The sequence below is a fragment of the Gopherus evgoodei genome, chromosome 2, assembly GCF_007399415.2.
Source record: "Gopherus evgoodei ecotype Sinaloan lineage chromosome 2, rGopEvg1_v1.p, whole genome shotgun sequence".
NCBI lineage: Eukaryota > Metazoa > Chordata > Testudines > Testudinidae > Gopherus > Gopherus evgoodei.
This window is the reverse complement of record NC_044323.1, coordinates 200,459,855-200,484,997: the sequence shown is the minus strand read 5'-3', so window position 1 is coordinate 200,484,997 and position 25,143 is coordinate 200,459,855. Positions and strand designations below refer to the sequence as shown.

The window sequence follows — 25,143 nt, the reverse complement described above, 5'->3', positions numbered from 1 at the left end:
CTGCCCCAGTTTCAAAAGAGATGATTAGTGAAAAGAGAAAGTTGGAGGTATTTATAGGCACAGTACTGTAAGTACTTGTTACATTAAATCATACAGGCCACATCTTCAGTGAGAAAAAGTGTAGTTTCTTTGGTAATTTTAATACCTGGATTACAAACTAAATTCTCTGAAATATAGAACATAAACATTTTTGCTCATGTCAACTGATTGAAGTATAAAGTGTTGTTTTTTTTCCTCCCTGATTCATGGAGCTTTTCTTCACATCCCTAAAGGAACATTAACAGCCTTTAAGAATCAGTCAATCAATAAAGGCAGCTTTCATTGTTAAACTGACATCTCCAATGAAAATTAGACTATTTTTGTCTCTGTATATTCATGTTAAAGAATCTCTGCAGCAAATAAATGCACAAATAACTTGGCTCATTAAAAAATCTACTGTGCCTATGTAAAGAATTTTACTTCAATAAAACCATTTCTAAAAAACCTGTAAGGGTTTGTGTGCTGTTTCCCAGGGGTACACAGAGTCACCTCAGAACTACTGGCCCTTGGAGTGAAGTAGTCTTGTTTGTGTCTGCTGCAGATCAGCTCCCCAAAACTAAGAGCCTCTTGCAGCAAAGCACTCTTACAAGACTTTGTTGACTTTGCACTCCTTCTGTTTAGGTAGTAACAAGCTTCTAACTCCTAAGAATATTTCCTGTAATGTCCAGCCTGTTATCTAGGGTTGCCAACTTTCTAGTTGCACAAAACTAAACACCCTAGCCCTACCCCTTCCCAGAGGCCCTGGCCCCTGCTCACTACATTCCCCTTCCTTTGGTGGCTCGCTCTCCGCCATCCTTACTTACTTTCACTGGGTGGGGGTGAGGGCTCTGGCTTGGGGGTACTGGCTCTGGGGTGGGGCTGGGAATGAGGGTTTGGGGTTCAGGAGGGGGCTCCATCCTGGGGGGTGGGGCTGAGGGATTTGGAGTGTGGGAGGGGGCTGCAAGTTGAGGCAAGAGATTGGGGTGAGGGCTCTGGGGTGGGGCCAGGGATGAGGGGTTCAGGGTGTGGGAGGGGGCTCTGGGCTGGGGCAGGGGGTTAGACTACAGGGGGTGAGGGTTCTGAGCTGGCAGTGTGGGCTCCGGGCTGGGGCTGGGGATGAGGGGCTTGGGGTGCAGGAGGGTGCTCTGTGTTTTGGGGGGGACTCAGGGTTGGGGCAGGGGGTTGGTGGTTGGGGCATGCATGGGCTTACCTCAGGCAGCTCCCAGTCAGTGACGCAGCAGGGGGGCTAAGGCAGGCTTCCTGCCTGTCTTGGCACCGTGCTGTGTGCATCCCGGAATCAGCCAGCAGGTCTGGGTCCTACGTAGGGGGGTCATAGCTTATTCTGAAAAAAAACCTTTGCACTCAGGACGCTCAAGCTCATGGAATTTCTGCTTGATAGGATATTGTGATAGACTGACAGCATTACGGTCATTTACAAGAACACAGAAACGGCCATATTGGATGAGGTGAGTGGCCCATTTAATACAGTCCTTGGTCTCTAACAGTGGCCAGTATCAGGTGCTGCAGAGGAAGGTACAAGAAACCCTTTAGTAGGTAGTTGTGGGATAATTTGGCCTCTGTTTCTTCCTAATCCTCAATAGTTAGAGTTTGGCTGAAGCACAAAGCCCTTCCAGGTTTCATAGGACTGGTCCTGAACAGAATGCAAAGACAGAAACTCTTCATAGGGAGTGGGATAGATCAACTGATTAATAGTGGACCCCTTCCAATAATGATTAAGATGTCAGTTCAAATCCCACCTACAGTAAATCAGTAGTGTCCTAAAGTCATTGTTACAGTCTGATGGCCTCTGAAATGAGTTGGTGATCTGAACCATGTCTTAGTGAATAGATGGTCAGTTCATAAAGATTAACACCGCAGTTGGTATCTTTGTTTGTGGCCTCAGGAGAAAGTCCAAGACTGAAGTGGGCATTAAGAATCTCATCACTTGGAAACTGCCTCTAAGACAGGATTGACATGGACATACTGCAAAAACTTTACATTTGTTGAATGTTCACATCCTTTTTTTTTTTTCTTTGAGCCATACTGGGGCATCCATCGCCAGCCACCAGAAGTAGGTTTCTCAGACTTTGACAACATGGTACACTGAGTAGGTGATTGTGGTTAAGGCTCTTCAGCAGACTGAATAGTGCATGTCAAGATACTTGGAATCAGAAGTGGGAGAGGAAGCTCTGCTCCAGTACCATCTCTTTTCCTTGTGGCTTCTGACTGCTTGTCCTGTTACTGCACCTGAGTCTCCAGCCCATCTGCCCTCTACATAGTGATTTTCCCCTGCCTTTTGTTGTGCTTCCAGTTCTCAAGGGATACCGTAGGTCTGGAACTCTGGCTAAGGACTGGATTTCTGGCAGTAAAATAACCTTCCCAACCCCAAATATCTGATGCACAAGATTAATGGGAGGCTTTTTATTTGTTTCAGTAGGGTCTGGATCAGACTCCTCGATAGCTAGATAAATGGAGAATCAATAAAAATACATTAGTGATTTCTGCAAGGAGAACCATGAAGAACCATACTAATGTCAATGGGATTCTGTATGGGCACAAGGACGTGCTATGCAGTATTCTTAGCAGCTACTGACCTTCAACCATAACCTTCAAGATTTGGGTTCAAAATTATTCTAGTCCATGTTGAAGGATCAGGTGCCACATTAATCCCAGGGGACTGAAAAGTTGTCAAGTCCAATGTACATAAAGTACTAAAAAGGTCCATTACCTTGATCTATAAGCTCTCTGCAACTAGAAACGAGAGCAGAGGTGCTGCTGAAATTTAACTTACTTACACAATTACAAAAAATGAGAGCATGTCTGTGTCAAATCCATAACAAGACCCCACAGCTAGGAAAATAATTACTTTTGCTCAGCACTGGGTGCCAGAGGATTATTTACAAGAAACAGAGACATCAGTGTGGCTATAATATGACTAAATGCAGTACTGATATCCCAAATTTCATTAGAACCCAACTCCACACAGAATTTTTCTTATTTTGCAAGGCTTGAAAAGGTCTGTATAAGGGGTTAAAGAACCAACTATACAATACTAAAAAACAAAGTCAACTGGTTGGTCCTAACCTGTTGAATTGCTCTGATGTTAAATATAACGTGTTACTCAATTGAAGTGTTGACAATAGACTTCTTTTTTAATTTTATAATGAATTAGGAAATGGTAAATAAAATGAACAGATGTTAAATATCATTATTTATAACAATGGTAATGTTGTATCTTGTAATAAGCAATATATCAATAAAGTGCCAGAGTGAGAGAATATCGGTGCAGAAAATGTTGTGATTCTTAAGGATAGAGGAAAAAAAAAGTTCTAGATTAATACTAATTCTGATTTTTTTTAAAAAATATGTGCCCATAAATCATTAAAAGACCCACCCAGGCATTCCTCGTTAAAAGGAAAAGTAGAGATTGGTACCCTTAGAACAGAGAAAGAGCCTTATGTACATAAATCAGTGCAAAAGTCCACTGAACCCTCAGAATGTAGAATTAAGAGCTGTGAGAATGAAGAGTTATTGCATAGTGCTAAATGGGGAGAGAGCAGATCTCATTTGCAATGGAGTAGATGACAAACATCATTATTGGGAACATCAGTATCATCATGAAAGTTATATACACATTCTAACAGTCTTCTGTTTGCCAAGCAGGAGTAAAGAGCTACATTTCTCATATTCAACTGTAAATGTATTGTTTTGAATTCAATGACCAATTTAATAGAGACTTCATAGGAGCTATGCCAGTTTACATTAGCTGAGGATCTGACCCAGTGCAGGACTAACAGCAAGCCCCCCTCCCCCGCCCCCCAAAAAGAAATTTTCTCAGTAGAAACTCAGAACAGAAGGAGTGATATCCTATTGAAGTCAATTATATTTTTTCCAGTGACTTCAATAGGGCTAGGATTTCATCCAACCTCTCAATCTGGCAATTCTACAATAGAAAAATTGACAAAACAGGTGGGACTCCACACAAACCTTGAGAAAGAACGTACAAAAATTTTTGTCTTGATTCTTCAGCCAGATATTCATTATTCTTACATACGCTGCAGTGACCTGTTCTGCTAGTATAACAACATTGGCAACAAAAGAGAATATTTTACAGGAAGAGATTGTTTTAGGGAACATGCAGGGTAATAATATATTTTGGTAAAAATGATAAGATGACAAGAAAAACAACTTACTGTCGTTACTTTATAAAGAAGGCTTAAAAAAAGAAATGCATGACATTCAAATTTATTGTAGGACTATAGTCCATTGTTTGGAGCACAATGTATCCGATGTAAATCAGCCCCATTTACTTCAGTGCAGTTTAGCCAATTTACACCATCTGAGGATCTGACCTATTTTTCCAATGATTAAATATCTCTGAAAACCTTCGGCATATTATATGCTCATGATTTGGTGTGATAGGCCAATATTTGTATTTCTTCCCATAATTTTTAATTAGTCTTGGTAATACAAGTTTGTTTTTTTTTAATTTCACTTTTGATGGAAGGACAATACTTTACTTTTGCTGAAGAAGCCAAATCTGTAAAGGGAAATATATGGCTGTGGAGGGGAGAAGAGACTTATATAATGTATTTCACACTGAAGTACTGTAAGTGGCTCATTTAGATATAGTTTTGACATATGGGCTAAATTAAGGCTCTGAATAGTGCAATACGTCTTTTAATGCAAAAGGAGCAGCATAAATGGGAACTCGATTAATGAGCAGAAAACATAAAAGATTCTGGAAAAAGATATAAATTACTTGCTAAAATAAACCACTAAAATTAATACATAGTGACCCCTGTAGCTCACTATCATGTCCTCCAAACCACAACATTGATCAGAAAACAAAACAAAACATGATTATACCTCAAGTTGTGGGGTTGGATTTTTTGTTTGTTTGGTTTTTGCACTTGCTAAAGCCACCAGGGTGAAAACAATGACTGTTCAGTGTACTGGGGACAAATTTAAAAAAAAGCTTTTAAATTGCCAACTCAGACATACATCAGAACAGTGTGTGGAGAACGTTAATGCTTTCAGTCCCACCGTTGCAGGCCTCCTTTCCTCCCTTCCTCCCTCTCTCTGAAGTGCAAGTAGCCATTCATCAGGCTGCTCTGAAATCTTCAATGTGTAGAGTTGGCTTTTGCCCTCTCTTGTTATAAAGACTGACTGCCTCTCAATTTCCAGCTCCTGCAAGAGCAGTCTGTTCTGCGGTTCGCAGGCAATGCAAAGCAGACAGTTGAGAGGGGGGGGTGATGAAGGCCACAATGAGGCGGGGAAGGGCCTGGCCTCTGTCAGAAATCAAACAATGGCAATTTGACAATTTGTTGCCTTTTTCCCATGGCGTGGGGGTTCTTAATCACAAGGTAGGAAATTACATAATTATCTGTTTAACCACAGTAAGATTACTACAACTTCAGGTTTCATTTCCTGCCTGTAAGTGTTAACAGTGCTGCACATTATCACTTTGAGTTAAATAATCCACTTCATGCTTCAGTGATTTTACTTGACATTTAAGAAGGAAAAACAAATAGTGGTGGATTGTTAATCTCACTGTTGTGAATCATGATTTAGCATTATCACCCCAAACCAACAATTTTACTGGCTGGTGGGAGATGCTCAATCCTCCAGATGTGATAGCAGCTAACTCCCTTTTTTTAAATAATCAAATACCATTTTAGTGACTCACAAAGCCAACACACACTACTAATTTTATTGGACTGACACAAATTTATACAATATAAAATTGCAATATATTTCATTTAACTGTCCTTTCCTTTCTATCCACTTGCCTGGAATATTTTTGTGCACTTTATTAATCTTTCATCACGATATTTGTGATATCTTCTGGGTCTATCTCAGTTTTTCCCCTCCAATTTATCCAAAACTCTGCACTCAACACTTCATCACCCTCAACCTTGAATCTTGACATGGCTTCTTAGATTTTATTGCATCAGAGTCAATATCCTAATCTTTAAAACCTCACTCCACCTATATTTCTGCTCTTATTTCCTCCTGCTCCCTAAGGACCTCACAACCCTCTTCCCTTATTGCTCTATGTGTCACTCTCTGTAATGCTGCTTTCTATGGCTGAAGAAGGGTCTCATTTCTTGCCTATCAAGGGCCTTCTCTTCACCTAGTCTTCTCCTTAAATCACATTTCTTCCTTGAATTCTTCTTCCATTGCTCTTCTCTGCATGGCCCATCTACTGAAATCCCAGGGGCCAGAAACTGCAATTCTAGAGGGTCAGGGGAGGCTAAGTAAGTCTCAGTCTACCCTACCTGGGACTCCAGAGGAACCATATTGGTCTGGAGCTCTATCATCCTGACAGAAGTAGTGGCAGAATCCTACTGGGGCAGAGGAAGACTTTAGTTGCTACATAATAGTGCAGCCTCACAGTCCTGGATTCTAGCCTGAGACATGAGCGTATAATATGGTGATCTGCTCATTTGTGACTGCTTGGAGGGAGGCGAATGAAGGAGTAGCTGCAGCACTGATATCAGTCAAAAGAGATCTATTGCTATGACCTTTAGAAAATGGGAAGCACCCATCCCATTTTGGGGGATGTTTTTTGTGGCTCAAAGGAATCCAGTATGGTTATTTTTATACCTGTCTAGAGGATGATATTTCCATTTCATGACAACTTTTGAGGTATAGAAATTTGTTTTTGTTCTGCATAGTACAAAACCAAAATATTTTTGATGTTTTCATGAAATGGAATTATCTCAGCAGAGCTGTTTTCTAGTCATATAGCTCAGGTTTTTGATTCAGGCCTCTCTTTACCTCTATCTCTCTGTGTTCAGAATTGATCAGAATGCCCTGGATCTCAAAAACCTTCCTGATTAAATATTCATCATAACTGGTACCTCTTCTCAAAACAGCACATTTCAATGAAATTCCATTTGGTCTAAAACATTCCAATCACCTCTATTCATTTTCTAACTACAGTTACCCAGCTACAGTGAACTTTGCCACTGCTTTAAAATGATGGTGTCATTCTCTTAGAAGTACACCCCTGTAGTAATACTGGAGTTGGCTTACAGTTTGGGGACAGACACAGGAAATATTAGTGTTGTACTGATATTCCTGGAAGTGTCACCTACCTGAAGCAGCACTTCCGATAACGAAGTCACTCAGGATAAACCTTGAGATATTTGAGCATTTGTGTGGCTTATGCACGAGTACAGTTATATACTTGGTATTTCAGTAACAACCTTTACTCTATGCTGGTTTCTGGTACTGTTATATTCTGGGCAACAAATTAGACATATATTTACAATATGACGTGACAGCAAACAATGCTAATGCAATTTTGGGCTACCTACATATTGTTCTGAACTGGGAGAGAGTGCAATCATACCTGGAGTATCGTGGGAACTGCTTTAATAGGGGGATATTCACAAAGTGGAAGCAGTTCAGAGAAAGACAAAATAAATTATTAGGGAGCTTTGAGAAATAATTGGCAAGAAAAGATTATGGGACAGATTGTCATTCTAATTAAGGATGCTTTATGCCACTCTGAACCTCTTTACATTGAGAGACTGATGTAAAGCAACCTTATAAAGTAGAACCTGGGACTAAAAGGGTTAAGTCTATACAACCTGCTTAAGTGCTGATAAAGGGAAGGGACAAGATAACAATCTAAAACTATATGAAGGGTTTTAATACAAAGGAAACAAGAAGTTTTTTGGCTAATACAAGATATATAAATATGAGTAATAGGTTGAAAATAAAATATAGAATATTCAAGTTGAATGCCAGAAAAACATCCAGACAATAGGATTATGTTAGACTCTAGGACAGTATTCCCAAAGAATTGGTGGAAGATTTACTGCTTGGGACCTTTAAAAATAGACTGACCCAAACAAAAGCAACATTTAAGAAGGAACAACCCAACAGTGACAGGGCAATAGACTGAAATACTTGACTTTGCAGCTAGGGAAATATAGGCTGGGTATTAGGAATAACTGTCTAACTATAACAGGTGTCGGAAACCTCAGGCACGTGGCTCGTCAGGGTAAGCACCCTGGGGGACCGGGACACTTTGTTTACCAGCCGCATCCGTAGATTCAGCCGATTGTGGCTGCCACAGGCCACGGTTCACTGCTCCAGGCCAGTGGGGTGATGGGAAGCTGCAGCCAGCACATCCCTCGACCTGCGCCGCTTCCTGCAACCCCCACTGGCCTGGAGTGGCAAACCACGCCCACTGGGAGCCGTGATTGGTTGAACCTGCGGATGTGGCAGATAAACAAAGTGGCCTGGCCTGCCAGGGTGCTTACCCTAGTGAGCTGCGTGCCAGAGGTTGCCAACCCCTGAACAATAAGGATAGTTAAACTTTGAAACAGGTTACCTGTTGTAAAGTCCCTGTTGTAGAGTCCCGGTCACTGGAGATTTTTAAGAACTGGATAGATGATCATCTGTTGGGGATAGATTAACTAGACTTAATCCTGTTTTAGCACAAGGGGATAGACTAAATATGGTGACCAGACAGCAAATCTGAAAAATCAGGATGGGGTGGGGGTTAATAGGAGCCTATATAAGAAAAAGACCCCAAAATCAGGACTGTCCCTATAAAATCAGGACATCTGGTCACCCTAGGACTAAATGACCTCTTCAATTCCCTTCCAGCCTGACATTTCTATGATTCTATGACTTCACAGGACTTTTTGAAAGCTTATACCTAGTTAGGAAAATGGGAATGGTCATACGAAATCAGTCCAGTGGCGCATCTACTCTAATATTCTGTATCTGACAGAAGGTACAAAATACTCCATATTGGTCTACTATGGAGCAAATTGTCCACAGAGGTTTCTGCCTAACTTGCCGTCAGTTAGATGTTGACTTAGACCCAAGGGATGAAGGCTTACAACCCTTCCAATATTTTTAAACTATCTAATGAAACTGTGAATGTTCTTATTGTCCATATAAATGCCTAATCTTTTTTTTTAATCTTGCGATGCTCTTGGCCTCAATTGTATTTTGTGACAATGAAATTAGGCATGTGCTTAAGTGATTTGCTGGGTCAGAGTCAGAAAGTTTAGTTTATTTAGCTGTCTAAATAGAGGACAACCACTAAAATTGGTGATATCTTCCTCCCATTTTAATCATGGTAGCCACTATAGGGGCTGGATCTCATTTGAAAATCTGACTCATTATATTCTAATCCACAGTTTTATAACATCGGGAATATTTACTGTTTTTTCTAGATCATGTCAAGGGCTCATGACTTCTGAGGATTTCACAGCCTCACACCTTTATTTCCTAGGGACCAGGGAATTAGAACAATCAACAGTATTCCTTTCTTCAGAACAAGTTATTTCACTACAGAACTTGAATATTTTAGAAGTGTTCTTGAGGCTTATACTGTTGTCAGACAGAAATTATGGCTGTAGCAACCTATTAGCGAATGTGCTGTTCACTCTTACACAAAGTTAGCTATGGCAGATTTATGAGAGAAAAGAGAATGCTGAGAATGTGAAGTATGTTTCACATGCTCATATATATATTGTATTAAATACTTTTGAGGCAAAAAGGAATACCTAAATCCTACGCTTATTTGTGCTATACAAATTTATCCTGGTTAAATAAAAGACCTTGCATAACTTCTGAAAGATCTTTTGCTTGAAGATAAATAGTCTGGTGCCAGTTATGCGATATATCCTAAAGTGCTCAGCATCAACAAAAATCACTATCACAGGTTTCTGAGTGAATTTGTGCATCACATTAGGTTATTTTTATGGAAGCCCTGAAGATATATAATTCCTCCACTACATATTTCCATTTAAATTTAATAGGTTATCTTTAACGATTAAGCTTTTTTTTTCTTTCCTGGAATTTTTCTGTTGTGGTAATTGTTAATGGATACAATCTTTTTTCTACTGCTCCTCATTTGAGTTTGGCTAACAGTTGCAAAGGAGCATATATTTTTGAACTGTTAGTAAAGCAACATTTAATAAAGAAGACCTTAGCGAGGTTAAAGTTGTCCTTATTTTTCATACTGCTGTGAAGCAGCATGACAGCCTTGGAGGAGGAATCTTGAAGTGCTAGTCACCTGTGTAGAAATGAAAAACCAAGGGACAGAAGTTGAGTGACCTTTGTCTGTTAGGTGGCACCCTGCTGCTATATCAGTGGCCAATGTGAGCAGAGTATAAGCAGCTGCCTTAGTGAGCTAGTCTTCTTGTTGCTAGTGGGTGTCAGCTAGTAATGTAGAATGTAAAAAGAGAAGATGGACTGCAGATTAATGGGCAGGGGGAAGAGTTAAATAGAAATCTCAGAAGAAGAGTGTTAGTCTAGCAGGCATTATATTTGATTTTTACTTGGTTACATGTTATCTGATTTTGCTGCTGAAAATAATATCTTACATTTATATACAACCTTCCATGCTTTGTAAACTGTAACGATGATATTAATAATATAAGAATCACTGAATCCAACACTGACGCTCCACTAGCTCTGGAGTGAAACAAAGCAACAACTGAACAGTGCACAGCAACACTATATAACAACAGACAGACTTGCTTCAGCTAATTGCTAGTGTTCTGAGGTAATATTAAATGCAGTAAGGAACGTGCAAAGCATTTGTCACAAAACACCCAAGCTAACCTTTGTTTAGAAAAAGAGTCAGTGATGTTTGTTAAAATTTCAGTTATCCTGGACACAGTTTAATTCACTTCTAGGACACCAAATTCCAACAGGCTCTGGACCCCTATGACTCTCTATCTATCTATTTGATGTACTCTTCTATTTTCTAGGTGTTGAGCCTGACAAGCTACAGTTCTTTTGCTGGACATTTTCAGAGATAGGCTTGGGTTGCTGGCTGGCCTTGTCTCAAACTCCATGGATGCCCAATCCATGAATATTGTGGTTATTAGTTCTAAACAAAGCCTGGCTAGGTGATGGCATACCTGTTACAAAAGGTAGAACCTGTGTACCCACAGCTTTTAAAAAACCTCAAGGCATATGAGTAGCTAACTCGTTTTTCTGTCATGCTGAATCAATCTCAAGCAACAACTGAAAGATTTCTCTAGTAATAATGGAGAATGCTATGACTGCAGACAGTGCTCTACAGCCATTAGCTTAGAATGAGCCCCAGGCTTCCTCCTGAATAGTGAAATGCTTCCTCTAATGCAATGAGCAAATAATTATAATTTAACAGTTTCACAAACCTTTTGGGGCCTTTTCCTAGCTGCCCAAGATGTACTATTTGAATAATAAAGAATGAACAAGATGAGAGATGCCTTACTTTTTTCCTAAATCCATTTCTTGTTTTTCACTGTCTTGAACCTGAGGCACAAAATCAAAAAGAGGGATGGACTTTCTTCTCATTTGAGCTCTGCACATTAAACAAAACAGTCTTCTCTACAATTCTGCTTTCCTAACTACCAAAGAGCACTATGCTGGAACTATGACACACCCTGGATAGGATTACTTAAATGAGTAAATGCTACACGATGTCAGTAAAGGCTGCAAAATCTGACCCCCAAAAAGGTGAAAACCCTCAATATTGATTTCTGTGCTATGGGCAAAATGATCACTCACTCTATATTCTTCTAGGTAGCCAGCACCTAACTTTTCTGCACAGGCTACTCAGAATACACATAAGTCCATATGGGATTGTGCAGATAGTGCCTTCAGTGGGGCTTCTTCTCTCTGCCTCACAGTGTGTTGGCCAGTGCCTTTGAACCAACTTGAAGGGAGAAATAATCTATGCCAATACTGCGATGACCCAGAATACTTTCTCACTGGAACAAGAGGGGAACCAAGGACCATACTGTGATTTAGAGCTTTTCCTGAGTCACTCTATAATTTTTTTTGGTAAGCTCAGAGAGCTGATAGGCAAGGTCCCATGGGAATTAAGACTGAGGGGAAAAACAACTGAGGAAAGTTGGCAGTTTTTCAAAGGGACGCTATTAAGGGCCCAAAAGCAAGTTATTCCGATGGTTAGGAAAGATAGAAAATGTGGCAAAAGACCACCTTGGCTTAACCACAAGATCTTGCGTGACCTACAAAATAAAAAGGCGTCATATAAAAAATGGAAACTAGATCAGCTCACGAAGGATGAATATAGGCAAATAACACAGGAATGCAGAGGCAAGATTAGAAAAGCAAAGGCACAAAATGAACTCAAACTAGCTATGGGAATAAAGGGAAACAAGAAGACTTTTTATCAATACATTAGAAGCAAGAGGAAGACTAAGGACAGGGTAGGCCCACTGCTCAATGAGGAGGGGGTAACAGTAACGGGAGACTTGGAAATGGCAGAGATGCTTAATGACTTCTTTGTTTTGGTCTTCACTGAGAAGTCTGAAGGAATGTCTAGTATAGTGAATGCTTACGGGAAGAGGGTAGGTTTAGAAGAGAAAATAAGGAAAGAGCAAGTAAAAAATCACTTAGAAAAGTTAGATGCCTGCAAGTCACCAGGGCCTGATGAAATGCATCCTAGAATAATCAAGGAGTTAATAGAGGAGGTATCTGAGCCTCTAGCTATTATCTTTGGGAAATCATGGGAGACGGGGGAGATTCCAGAAGACTGGAAGGGGGCAAATATAGTGCCCATTTATAAAAAGGGAAATAAAAACAACCCAGGAAACTACAGACCAGTTAGTTTAACTTCTGTGCCAGGGAAGATAATGGAGCAGGTAATTAAAGAAATCATCTGCAAACACTTGGAAGGTGGTAAGGTGATAGGGAATAGCCAGCATGGATTTGTAAAGAACAAATCATGTCAAACTAATCTGATAGTGTTCTTTGATAGGATAACGAGCCTTGTGGATAAGGGAGGAGCGGTGGATGTGATATACCTAGACTTTAGTAAGGCATTTGATACAGTTTCGCATGATATTCTTATAGATAAGCTAGGAAAGTACAATTTAGATGGGGCTACTATAAGGTGGGTGCATAACTGGCTGGATTACCATACTCAGAGAATAGTTGTTAATGGCTCCCAATCCTGCTGGAAAGGTATAACAAGTGGGGTTCCGCAGGGGTCTGTTTTGGGACCGGTTCTGTTCAATATCTTCATCAACGATTTAGATGTTGGCATAGAAAGTACGCTTATTAAGTTTGCGGACGATACCAAACTGGGAGGGATTGCAACTGCTCTGGAGGACAGGGTCAAAATTCAAAATGATCTGAACAAATTGGAGAAATGGTCTGAGGTAAACAGGATGAAGTTCAATAAAGATAAATGCAAAGTGCTCCACTTAGGAAGGAACAATCAGTTTCACACATACAGAATGGGAAGAGACTGTCTAGGAAGGAGTATGGCAGAAAGAGATCTAGGGGTCATAGTGGACCACAAGCTTAATATGAGTCAACAGTGTGATACTGTTGCAAAAAAAGCAAACATGATTCTGGGATGCAATAACAGGTGTGTTGTAAACAAGACACGAGAAGTCATTCTTCCACTTTACTCTGCGCTGGTTAGGCCTCAACTGGAGTATTGTGTTCAGTTCTGGGCACCGCATTTCAAGAAAGATGTGGAGAAATTGGAGAGGGTCCAGAGAAGAGCAACAAGAATGATTAAAGGTCTTGAGAACATGACCTATGAAGGAAGGCTGAAGGAATTGGGTTTGTTTAGTTTGGAAAAGAGAAGACTGAGAGGGGACCTGATAGCAGTTTTCAGGTATCTAAAAGGGTGTCATCAGGAGGAGGGAGAAAACTTGTTCACCTTGGCCTCCAATGGTAGAACAAGAAGCAATGGACTTAAACTGCAGCAAGGGAGATTTAGGTTGGACATTAGGAAAAAGTTCCTAACTGTCAGGGTAGTTAAACACTGGAATAGATTGCCTAGGGAAGTTGTGGAATCTCCATCGCTGGAGATATTTAAGAGTAGGTTAGATAAATGTCTATCAGGGATGGTCTAGATAGTATTTGGTCCTGCCATGAGGGCAGGGGACTGGACTCGATGACCTCTCGAGGTCCCATCCAGTCCTAGAATCTGTGAGTCTATGAGTCTATAATGCTTAGTTTGCTCCTGGTGCAGCGCAGCTGCATGCTGCTCCTTATTCAGTTCTCGTGAACAAGCTGCAGTCTATATGAGCAAGAATCATGTAAACTAAATTAATAGTTGAAGTATATATGTTTTTAAAAAATTACTTCTGAACCTTATCTTTTTCCACAAACAGAAAAATATAGCCCTGCATAGGTTTCCTACAACATGCCAAAGATCAGCTAACCAAAAATGTAGTTTAGAGGCTAAGACACATAAATTGTGTAGAAGTTGATTGACTTTATCATGAATGTGGACTCTTATCAATGCTAGCAGGCATCTGGCTGTATTCACTTTGATTTACTCTACTGAGCATTTACTCTACTGAGCATTTTTACAGATGTAAACCTGTTTTGCCAAGACAAATGGAGTGGTAAATATAATAAACTAAATGCTCATAGAAGGAGAAAAAGGAATTGTCAGGACTCTAGTTGCAGAAGAAAAAAGCCCGTAAGATACAGCCTTCATCTTTCCTAAAAGATAGACTCCAAAGACTGAATTAAAAATGAAATCCTTTCTGAAGAAAAAGAAACAGCTACAATGGTGGAGGGGGTGGAGGGGAAGGAGGAAGAAGAGACAGCCCTGCTGAGGTTAAGGTTCTTTTTTCCCCCCACAAAAGGCAGCTCAACAAACAGTGGCAGATGTCACCCTGACAGGGAAAGTGGCAAGCAGCCATCTCAGTTCTGTTTGTGACTTTTTTCACAAGAGTCAAGCTGCTTTTTCCACTCCATTCAACATGTTTGTGAATGCTTGATTTGCTCAGAAGACAAAAAAGGGCAAGAGCTCTAGAATTCAATAGAAGGTCAGAATGGCAATCTTTTTGCTGGGTCCGGCTTCCTTTTATACTCTGACATCTGGGGCCTATTACCAGAACAAATTAGAGCAATTCAAACCACCAGCAGGGGAAAGAGAGTTTTCTGTTTTCATACAGCATTGCTACAAACTCAGGAAGGGTAACTGGGGCTCCTAACAATATGGCGTAGTAATAGATTTGCTACACTTGTTTTACAGACATATACTGCAACAAATGTAATCAGTGATTAAGTAAAAGATGTCCGGTCTTCAGTATGTCCCCCACAAAAGGAAAAGAAGAAATAATTAAACTGATGAATTTGCACTTACAGCTTCATGCTGTAACAGGCTGAAAATTAACTGTTTCAAGGAGTCACACTAGTAGAATCTATAACATGGTTCCCCTTCCCCCCATCTAGCACATTAATATGTGTGGCTTGTGAAATTGCATTTTCTTCCACATTCCAGTAAATAACAAAAGTATTATATTCTTAGTTGAAAGCTTTACTTAATATGTCTGGAATGTTATGCCAATTGGTGGCAGTAAACATTTTCATGTTTATCCCTCTTTTAATTGTGTTTTTCAGCATTCCACTTCGCTTCCTCTTAGAAGTCAGTCTACAGAGCCAAATTCCTTTTACTAGCTGGGAAGCAGAGACACGGACAGTTAACACTCTTTCTGGGTACATTGGCTGGAGGCAACAACAGGTCTTAAACATGTAATCTGTACTTGTTACAGGGACTCATTGAGCAGCAAGGCAATTTATTGTGTCAAATTGGTCTGGATCCTCACTATGGGAGATAAACGTATTCACTGAAGCTTTTTGCTGTTAAACTCTTTTCTCAATGGATGAGATTTACTTTTCAGTCCAGTCTACTTGCTTTGGAAAACATGTTCTGTTGGTGACCCTTCACTTGACCAGCAAAATCAGGTCTTGATGAAGAGAAGAAAATCATAGACATGATACAGAAAATGAATAATTATATTCAATAATAATTCTGATTTGCAAAATCCTTAGTATTTTAACAAAGAAAATGTTTTTCTTACTATGGTGTGCCTTATAAAGCCCTCTGTTAAAATCCTACCCTAATGCTACATTTCTATTATCATTTTCACCCCTTTCCAGAGGCCCTATTTTGAGAGATGTTATTGATTCATTGGTATTATGCTGGTGTTCCTCAGGGTTGTGATTTTATTTGGCCCATTGAAAATATGAGTATAGTATTTGGGTAACTGGACTTTTAAAGTCCATTGAAAGGCTTCTTTTAGTTTATAGATTGTTCAGCTGAAAGTATCAATACTGTATAGATATGGTGGGCTCTTGAGTAAATGTCTTGCCTGTAAAAAGGACTAGAAAAAGTCCTGGGCTAGATTCTTTGCTAATTTATGTGATTTATTTACAGATTAATTGCTGCTCTTTCAGCTAGTTCTAAAAAGAACCTCACAGAGTGGAGTCCATATTCTAATAAAATCACAGCCCTTGGTTAGCACATACCCTTTCACCTGAATGGAAGCATTTATTTGACTTCACCTTAGGATTACCACTAGCAGATGTTTTGTAATCTATTGAGCACAGGTATAGTATAGGGCTTTAAGGAAGTTGTATTTCATAGAGCATATTTTTTACCTACAATCAACGGTTTAATGGAAACATTTGTTGTCCTCATCCTTATCATCCTCATCCTTCATCAGTATCAACAGGGAATAATTTAAACTCTTTGGGTGATGAGGGTAGACTAGAAATATACCCAAGGTCTTTTTATGAGAAATTGTTTTATGAATTTGACAGATTATAACTTGCGTAGATAATTGTGTGTGTGTTGGGTATTACAATATATTTGTTTTTGGATATTATTGACTTCATTTGAAAAAAGAACAAGGTGAGGTGGTGTGTGTGTGTGTGTGTGTGTGTGTGCATGCATACTTTTGCTAGTAACACTCTTTTGATCACTTGACCCTATTAACAGCTATGTGACTTTGATCACTTGACCCTATTAACAGCTAAGTTTGATAATATATATTGAAAAAATATGTTGATTAGATTTGTGCTATATTAAACATTTTTAAATAGCCTTCACTCCCCATGGTCTCTCTTTCAAACCGTCCCCTTTAAAGCCTCTGCTATTTATGTTAAACTGATGTGACTAGGGCAGAACATGAGACTCTGAGAAGACCTATTTCACAATAGTGCATTTTCCAGTGTTGAGTAAACTGATGTGAAAAAGTGTTGGTACTTTACACTCGCTGTATGTAATGCTTTTCATCTGAAGAGCTCAGTACACTTTAAAACTTGCAGTTATTTTATTCCCACAACATCCCTTGATGTAAGTACATATTATCTGTATTTTACAGGTGAGGAATCCTGAATTTAGTTGAGGAGCACCATGGTGCAAGATTATCCAGATTTTGTGGGTGAGGGCTGTATCAAAGGAGCTGCTTCAGTAGCTATTTACAACCTGAGGAGGAATCCTTAGGAGGTTGGATCCACTGGGTTTCCAGCTGTTTGTATTCTCTGAATGATACATAGTGATTGGAGAACCGCTCAGGATCTGTCTTTCCTTTAGTCTAGTTGCCTTTGAATAGAAGCAAAACACATGTTCTCCATTCTTTGCTGGATTGTTTGAATATTCTTCTTCTTCTTCTTCTTCTTTCACAATTTAGAGAACACCACCTTTATAACCGTTTTCACTTTAAAATGAAGTAAATACTGTACCTCTTTATTTTTCTCTACCTCTATAACTCTTCTTGCTTCCAGCAAGAAAAACACATTAGTGACCTCCCAAGGATCAAGTTGTCATAATATGGAAGCTATGATGGGCCGGATTCTCTGGTCAAGCCAATTAGTGTTTGGTGATAATATTTGGTCATGGGAGGGTGAGGTAAAAAAGAACAGAGGCAACTTTAAGGTGCCTTTATTTTCCTGCAATCTGAGGGCCAGCCAAAGCCCAGTCTGGTTGCTGGATTAAATTAGAACAGACTGAAAGGGAAACTGAAAGTAATGGAAATTTTTTTCTCTAACAAATTAGTGTTAGAGAAGCCTTCTTGAATAGTAGACATTTATGTAGCTTTGATTCATGTTAGATCAGCAATGTTCACATCATGGTCAACAGAGCACCAGTGGTTTTCATAGTCCTTGTAGAATTAAATAGTTTGAGAACAGTTTATGGGGTGACTGGAGTATTGGAAGAGGAAGTGATCTATGAAAGGTGATTTTGCTTGCCAGGTGGCATGCAGAATGTAAAGGGCAGCAAAATATGGTCATCTGTGTCTTCAGAACTGATGATGCCACTCTATCCTGGATAAATATTGCAACTAGTGAAACAGATGTGCAATGGTGCAGCTGGGAGACACTGAGATACTAATGCCAAAGTAACAACAGTCAGAATGAACTTTTCCATTAGTGTTCTACTCATTTTCATTGAATGACTGTAATGGGGGGCTTAGTGAGGCACAGGAATGTCAGACACATTGTCATAAACAGATGGTTAAGGGTTAATGCCTCTTTTACCTGTAAAGGGTTAAAAAGTTCACCTAGCCTATCTAACACCTGACCAGAGGAACCAATGGGGGAACAAGATGTTTCAAAAGGAAGGAGGGAAGGTTTTCCTTTGTTGAGAGTTTCAGTTTCAGCTGCAGTGAAAAAGATCAAGGAATCAGCCTCTGATCTGAGTAGTAAGTTTGAGAAAGGAATAAATAGGTTTATGTTTATTTCTTTGTAGCCTGTCTTATGCAAATTGAGGTAGAATCAAATTGGGTATTTGAGTAACTAAATTTGTGCCCAGGGGAACATCCTCTGTGTTTTGAATCTGTTGTCTGCGAGAGTAGCTGGTATGCTCATCTCTCCCAGAGGGTTTTCTTTTACCTTTCTTTTCTTTAATTAAAAGCCTTTTTTCTTAATACCTGATTGACTTTTCCTTGTTTTTTAGATCCAAAGGGATTGGATCTGGACTCACCAGGGATTGATGGGGAAAAGGAGGGGGATGGTTAATTTCTCCTTGTTTTAAGATCCAAGGGGTTTGGATCTGTGTTCACCAGGGAATTGATGAAGTCCCTCAGGACTACCCAGGGAAAAAGGAGGTTCTTGGGGGTGATGGCAGCGATACCAGATCTAAGCTAGTAATTAAGCTTAGAAGTGTCCATGCAGGTCCCCACATCTGTACCCTAAAGTTCAGAGTGGGGAAGGAACCTTGACATACATTTAGGTATATTATTACTATTGTTGTTGTTGTTTTTTGTATTTCTAAGGCAAATACCCTCAGTGTCTGCATGCCATGGCCTACTATACCATTATACCATGCCATGGCCCATTTGAAGCACATCAGTTCTCTCAGAGAAGACCAAAGCTACATGCTAGATGTGTTGTAAACAAGACACGAGAAGTCATTCTTCCGCTCTACTCTGCGCTGGTTAGGCCTCAGCTGGAGTATTGTGTCCAGTTCTGGGCACTGCATTTCAAGAAAGATGTGGAGAAACTGGAGAGGGTCCAGAGAAGAGCAACAAGAATGATTACAGGTCTTGAGAACATGACCTATGAAGGAAGGCTAAAAGAATTGGGTTTTATTTAGTTTGGAAAAGAGAAGACTGAGAGGGGACATGATAGCAGTTTTCAGGTATCTAAAAGGATGTCATCAGAAGGAGGGAGAAAACTTGTTCACCTTAGCCTCTAATGATAGAACAAGAAGCAATGGGCCTAAACTGCAGCAAGGGAGATTTAGGTTGGACATCAGGAAAAAGTTCCTAACTGTCAGGGTAGTTAAACACTGGAATAAATTGCCTAGGGAGGTTGTGGAATCTCCATCTCTGGAGATATTTAAGAGTAGGTTAAATAAATGTCTATCAGGGATGATCTAGACAGTATTTGGTCCTGCCATGAGGGCAGGGGACTGGACTCGATGACCTCTCGAGGTCTCTTCCAGTCCTAGAGTCTATGAGTCTATGCTTACAGAAGAAAAAACAACAAATATTTCTATTTCTCTGTCAAGGCCATTTTGCAGCTCGGGGAAAAGGTTGTGGAAAGAGATGATCATCATAACTGCAAATATTAGAGGAGCTGTTCATTGGGTGAACATATACAACATTCCAAGTATGGAGTGATACTTTTCTCTAATGGTTTTAAACTCATCTTGCAGGATGTTCTTCTCTTTGGTGTAAGAGATGCACTTGTCTATGTATTTGTACCAAACTATTTTAACAAAGAAAATAAAATCTGTAGTTCTTTGTTTTGCATCTGCAAAGTGACAGTCACACACTGTTCTTCTCTCAGGAGTCTGGCACAAAAATAGCCTAGCTCTATTGCAAGCTTACAGACAAATGTTTTATTCAGGCTAACAATAGCAAATGATTTCATAGACATGGGGTCCCGCCCTGAGTCCATCCAGAGGCTTAGGGTGAATGACTCTATCTCCCAGTCCCACTTGTCCTTTCCCACTTGTTCCCTTTTATCTAAATTCAGAACACTAACCGTCTTGACTGAATTCTGTATTTGTTTCAAGCTCACCCCACCCCACCACCCCCCGTTAACTGACAGTTCCCACATATTTTTAAGTAACAGCTACAGTTCCATTGAGTGCTTAGGATTGGACATTTGAGACCCCTTTCAACATTCTCAGTAAGGTGTCCAGGTACCCTAAGTTCCATTGTGTACAGTTCGTCTAATGGGACAAAGATGAGGTAGATTTTTCAAAGCAGATGAATGTGCTTCTATAATCTATTATGTGTTACTTGTGAATATGACTTGATTCTGTGTTTGTAAGTGATTTTGGTGCTCGTGACAGATGCCATATTGAAAACCATGTAAACTTCAGTTCTCTGTTTATCCACAAAGCAAGGACAAAGTGAGCAGCAGAGATGAATCACATATTGCACTGCCAACATGCCTTAATCCTAACCTGTAGGGCTAACTTCTAGCACTGCAAGGGTAGTTCATTTTCTGTGGCATTTGAGCTTCTGCCGTGACTAAAGCGATTGCCATTAAAAATAAAATAAAACCAGCTTGTACCACAGCATAGTATTTGATTGTGATGCCTTATTTGGAGCATACCCTATACTGAGAAAACCAGTATGAGAGCAAAATCCTATAGTTAAGGCACAGGACTGGAACAAAGAAAATGCAGTGGATTTAGACTCACGAGATTTGGATTCAGTTAGCATTTCTGTTACAGACTTTCTCTGTGGCCTGTCACTTAGTCTCTCTGTCCTTCAGTTCCCTATCAGTAACATGAGGATAATAATGCTTTCTATCTCCTACCCTTTGTCTTTCTTGTCTATTTAGATTGCAAGCTCTTAAGGGCAGGGACTGTCACTTACTATATTTGTACAGTGCCTAGTGCAATGAAGTTAGATCTTGTTTGGGCTTCTAAGTGCTACTGAGATTATATTAATAATAATGGGGACTATCAGGGAATATTGCAAAAACTAGATTACATTTAACAGCCACAACTAAAAATCATGCAAATTAAGATTTGTTTTGTGAAATGAACTGAGCTGAGACTAACACATTTATTAGAAATTGCCAAATACCTCACAGGTAGTAGCTGTTTCTCCTTACTATGAACCTGTGCTTCAATTAAACTGATACTGTCCAAAGTTAGGCATCGGTCTACAATGGAGCAGTGCACAGATGGACTAATGAGCCCTTTAAGAATCTCAGTGAGGCTGTACACTGGTGCAGCAGTATGTCCACGCTTCTTAGACTAAAAGAAGAACTCTTTTGCACTTTGTTCATCTGTAAACACAATTACTGATATCAGTTTTGCATATCATAATTTTAGCTAGCTGGAAGCATACTGGAGAGGAAGCATGCTGCACAGGCAACTGTGGTGTGAACAATTCAAGCACTTTAAAACAATAACAAGCAAAACCCTTTCAGGTTCAAAGGAATCTTGCAAATCTTTTCTTCAAAGCTTTTTGTCCCTCTTCTCAAATCTACTTGTTCAAATAAAGCTGGGGACATCTGAAGTCGGACTGTTTTCCTGCAGTTAGTTTAAACTTTTCATGCAGTCGTAGTCCCACTGACGTCCAGTGCTAGCAATCTGACATGTCTTAGTTGAGAAAGGTTGTTTCACATCAATAACATTGTCCCTTTAAGGGAACATTTTTCACAGACTTGAGCCTCCTGTAGGAATTCTGTTTTTAGAAGATAAGAGCATCATTTTTATAATAATGTTTTACAGATTTTCACAACTTGTTTTCATTGATTAAATCTATAAAAACAAGGAACAGTAAGGAGTGAACTGTACTGTGGTTTGTCACATCTAACTTGTTTCCTCCCAGTCTTGGTGCTGAGATAAAGAAGCCTAGAAGCACGATTAGATATCAGAAATGTATTCCTAACACAGTTAGAGCTGAGAGTCATCTTAATAAGTGGATAAGTTTTATCTCCTTTCATTTTCAGAACTATATTACAAAGCCTAGAATGGTGCAGATGCATTTTGAATACTTCACCCTCATTCCCCAAATACCCTTCATTATTCTCTCTGGTACAGAAAAGGAATGGTAAACTACCATATTTTTACCTTGTAAGTTTTCCCCTGTTACTTTATTGCCTGGTTTTCATTTTTCTTCACTCTGAGTTTTTTTTGGTATTTACACTGACTTTCAAGTTAGACTTTAATTTTGTGATGCAGACATCCCAGCTAAAATATGGGTGTGAGGTACTGATGATAACTTGGTTTACTGCCTACCATGTACCTCACAATTTATATTGTCCTGACATAGTACTTTTACACTTATCTTCCTTCATGTGCTGCATAGTTATTCTAGTTTAGCAGTGTTAAAGATGCCACCTGCTATGCCAGCAATATGGTGCTGCATTTTGAATCTTTGAGAAATAAACTACACCATCTCCCTGGAATTATAGTGGAACAAAGGTTCTTATTATCTATTATTATTATTATTATTATTATTTTCTATTGAATCTGGAACATCTAAAAGTGCTCAGGGACACAGTGTTTCTAATTTCCTTACTAGTACTGAAAACCATCATGTGGGACCAGCAATGACTAAACAGAGCAGAAATATCCAGCTGTGATGATTGGCCTTGTGGTTTGGTAAGCAGCACTCTGAGATTTAGGTTCAGGCCCATGGTGTGTTGCAAGAGTGATAAACTGGGGCTCCAAGGGAAAGAGGAAAAAGACGTGGATGTTCATTACTTGACCTGCTTGAACTACTTGAAGTGAAAGATATATTCAGTGCATATAACCTTTTCAGCTCTTTAAGACTGTGACTTTTGCACTAAGTAGCATCTGTGCTGAAGCTATCCCTAAGAACTGGGAAGGCAGAAGTGGTTCTTTCTTCCTGTTCTTTTGTGCCAAACACAGCTCTGGTTCAGGTGAAACTAGACATTAAGCTAGTGATGATGAGAGGTAAATCAACTCTTCAGTTTACAGTATAAAAGGTTTAATTGTCTTTTCTCAAATAAGCATTACTTCTAAAAGAAAACACATTTCACACTGAAAAGTGTGAGTCTTATCACTTCCATTTCTGATATGAGCACTTTGGCAACATTCAAAGAACATGTAACAATTGAATCTTGGCTCCCTGTATTAAAACAGACAAAGAATCCAAACTAAACATTAAACCAAAACAATCAGTCCCTGGATCTAAGCACCTATAAACCTTAGGGCAACATTTGCCAAAGTGTAGGACATGCCACCCTGTGGGGAAGTGAAAGCATATCGAGGGAGTCATGGAAGATGCATACACTGAGATGGGCAGGCATTTAGAAACAGCTGGTGATACTGAGTATTGGTTGCTCACTAGTCATTTTTCTACAATAATAAACCCAAACGCTGCAGCTTAGATAATATTATGTAATATTTTGTATCGTTACTCTAGAGAACTATGTATCTTTTGTAAATCAGTCCTGTGCTGAATTAATATTATTGACACAGATTGAGCAAGTGATGGGAACAAGCTGGAGAGCTGCAGCAATTGTAATGCTGTCAAAGGTGAATGCAGCACCACTTCTTACATTACTAACTTATTTAGTATTCAGAATTTACTGAGGAATCTTTTGTCACATCATCCATCATAGATTGGCGCTAGAGAGGTAGAAGATATGGAAATTAAAAACCTCTTTATTACCATAAACAAAAGAGCATGAACAACATCCATCAAAGACAAACAGAGATGGAAGATAAATAAGGGTTGGCTAGAGCCAAGTAATCTGTGCTTATTTTTTAAAACTATTTATTAAAATGTTCTAGATACAGATTAACTTTCTTTTGCTCAATATTATTTCATTTGCCTTGAAATGGAAATGGCAAACACTTTGATAAATTAATTGTAAGGGTCCCTGGTTTCACTCTCACTTCTTTTAAATACCTTTGCATCCTGTGCTGAAGTGTAATTTTGTAACTTTTTTCAGCTATACTTCTTCATGAATTATAACAGATGCCACTGACACATCCTACAGTGGCAATTAAGAAAGGGAGCGTTTTTCCTCTTTTTTGCTGGAAACACATGAGGTATTACCGGTGGAAGGATACTGCACTAAAGGATTGATTCAAAACTCGTGGATGTCACTTGGAGTCTTTCCACTGACTTCCTTCAAGCCCTAGGGAAGCACTGTGCGTTACTATGTCTTCTCAGCATAAAATCTATGGCTTTACTGAGGAATGAGCAAAACAATTGGCTTTTACTAAGAACTAGTCTGAAACCCAGTCAAGTTCCCAATCAGAACTAAACCTTTTTAGAGTCAGATTACATAATGCTAGCATCTCCCGAGTCACCTATCTTTGTTGGTAAAATTGAAAGATTCAATATCTATTAATACTTGCTACTGGGCCCAAAGTGCTACACAATGTAAAGGTAGTGCTCTGACACACAATGCACAGTGGGAAACTTCTAACGTGGAAAACTCAAGTATGTGAGAAACATAAATTCAAAGAATGTAGCCAAGAGGCAGCTACAGTTGCTCTGCCTAGGAAGTATATTAATAAGAACAAAGAGAATGGAGAAGAGTCTGTTGGTACTACAGGGTGAAGATGAAAGTTGGAAGAGTTCTATGAGCCTGTCAAGGACAAAATCAATGGGAAGGATGAAGGTCAGGATATTCTGGGATTCTGGCTGGGGAGGTTCAAACAGAAGGAGGTCATTAGGATGTCAGAAGGTTGTCACATATAGAGGTAAGAGGAGAGAGAAGGAACACAGCACAGAGTGAAGAGTAAAATGCAACATCTTCTGATAACAGAAAAATATTCAGAATGTCCACACAAGGGTAACTGTATGGTACTGCTAAAGTACCTGTCTAAAACAGGTACCTAAGAAACATTATAGTAGATGATATTCATTGTCATCAGATGTAAAGTATTATGCCTAGGAAAGGGAAAAAAATAAGCTA

General features: G+C 39.5%; 1 protein-coding gene across 1 annotated transcript in view; it reads right to left on the bottom strand.

Annotated features, from left to right (window-relative positions):
* Window positions 1-25,143, bottom strand: part of CDH19 (cadherin 19) — a 186,172-nt gene that overhangs the window by 140,974 nt on the left and 20,055 nt on the right. Inside the window, 1 exon segment of the mRNA XM_030552677.1 lies at window positions 8,369-8,435. The gene's annotated coding sequence lies outside the window, so the exon portion shown is untranslated.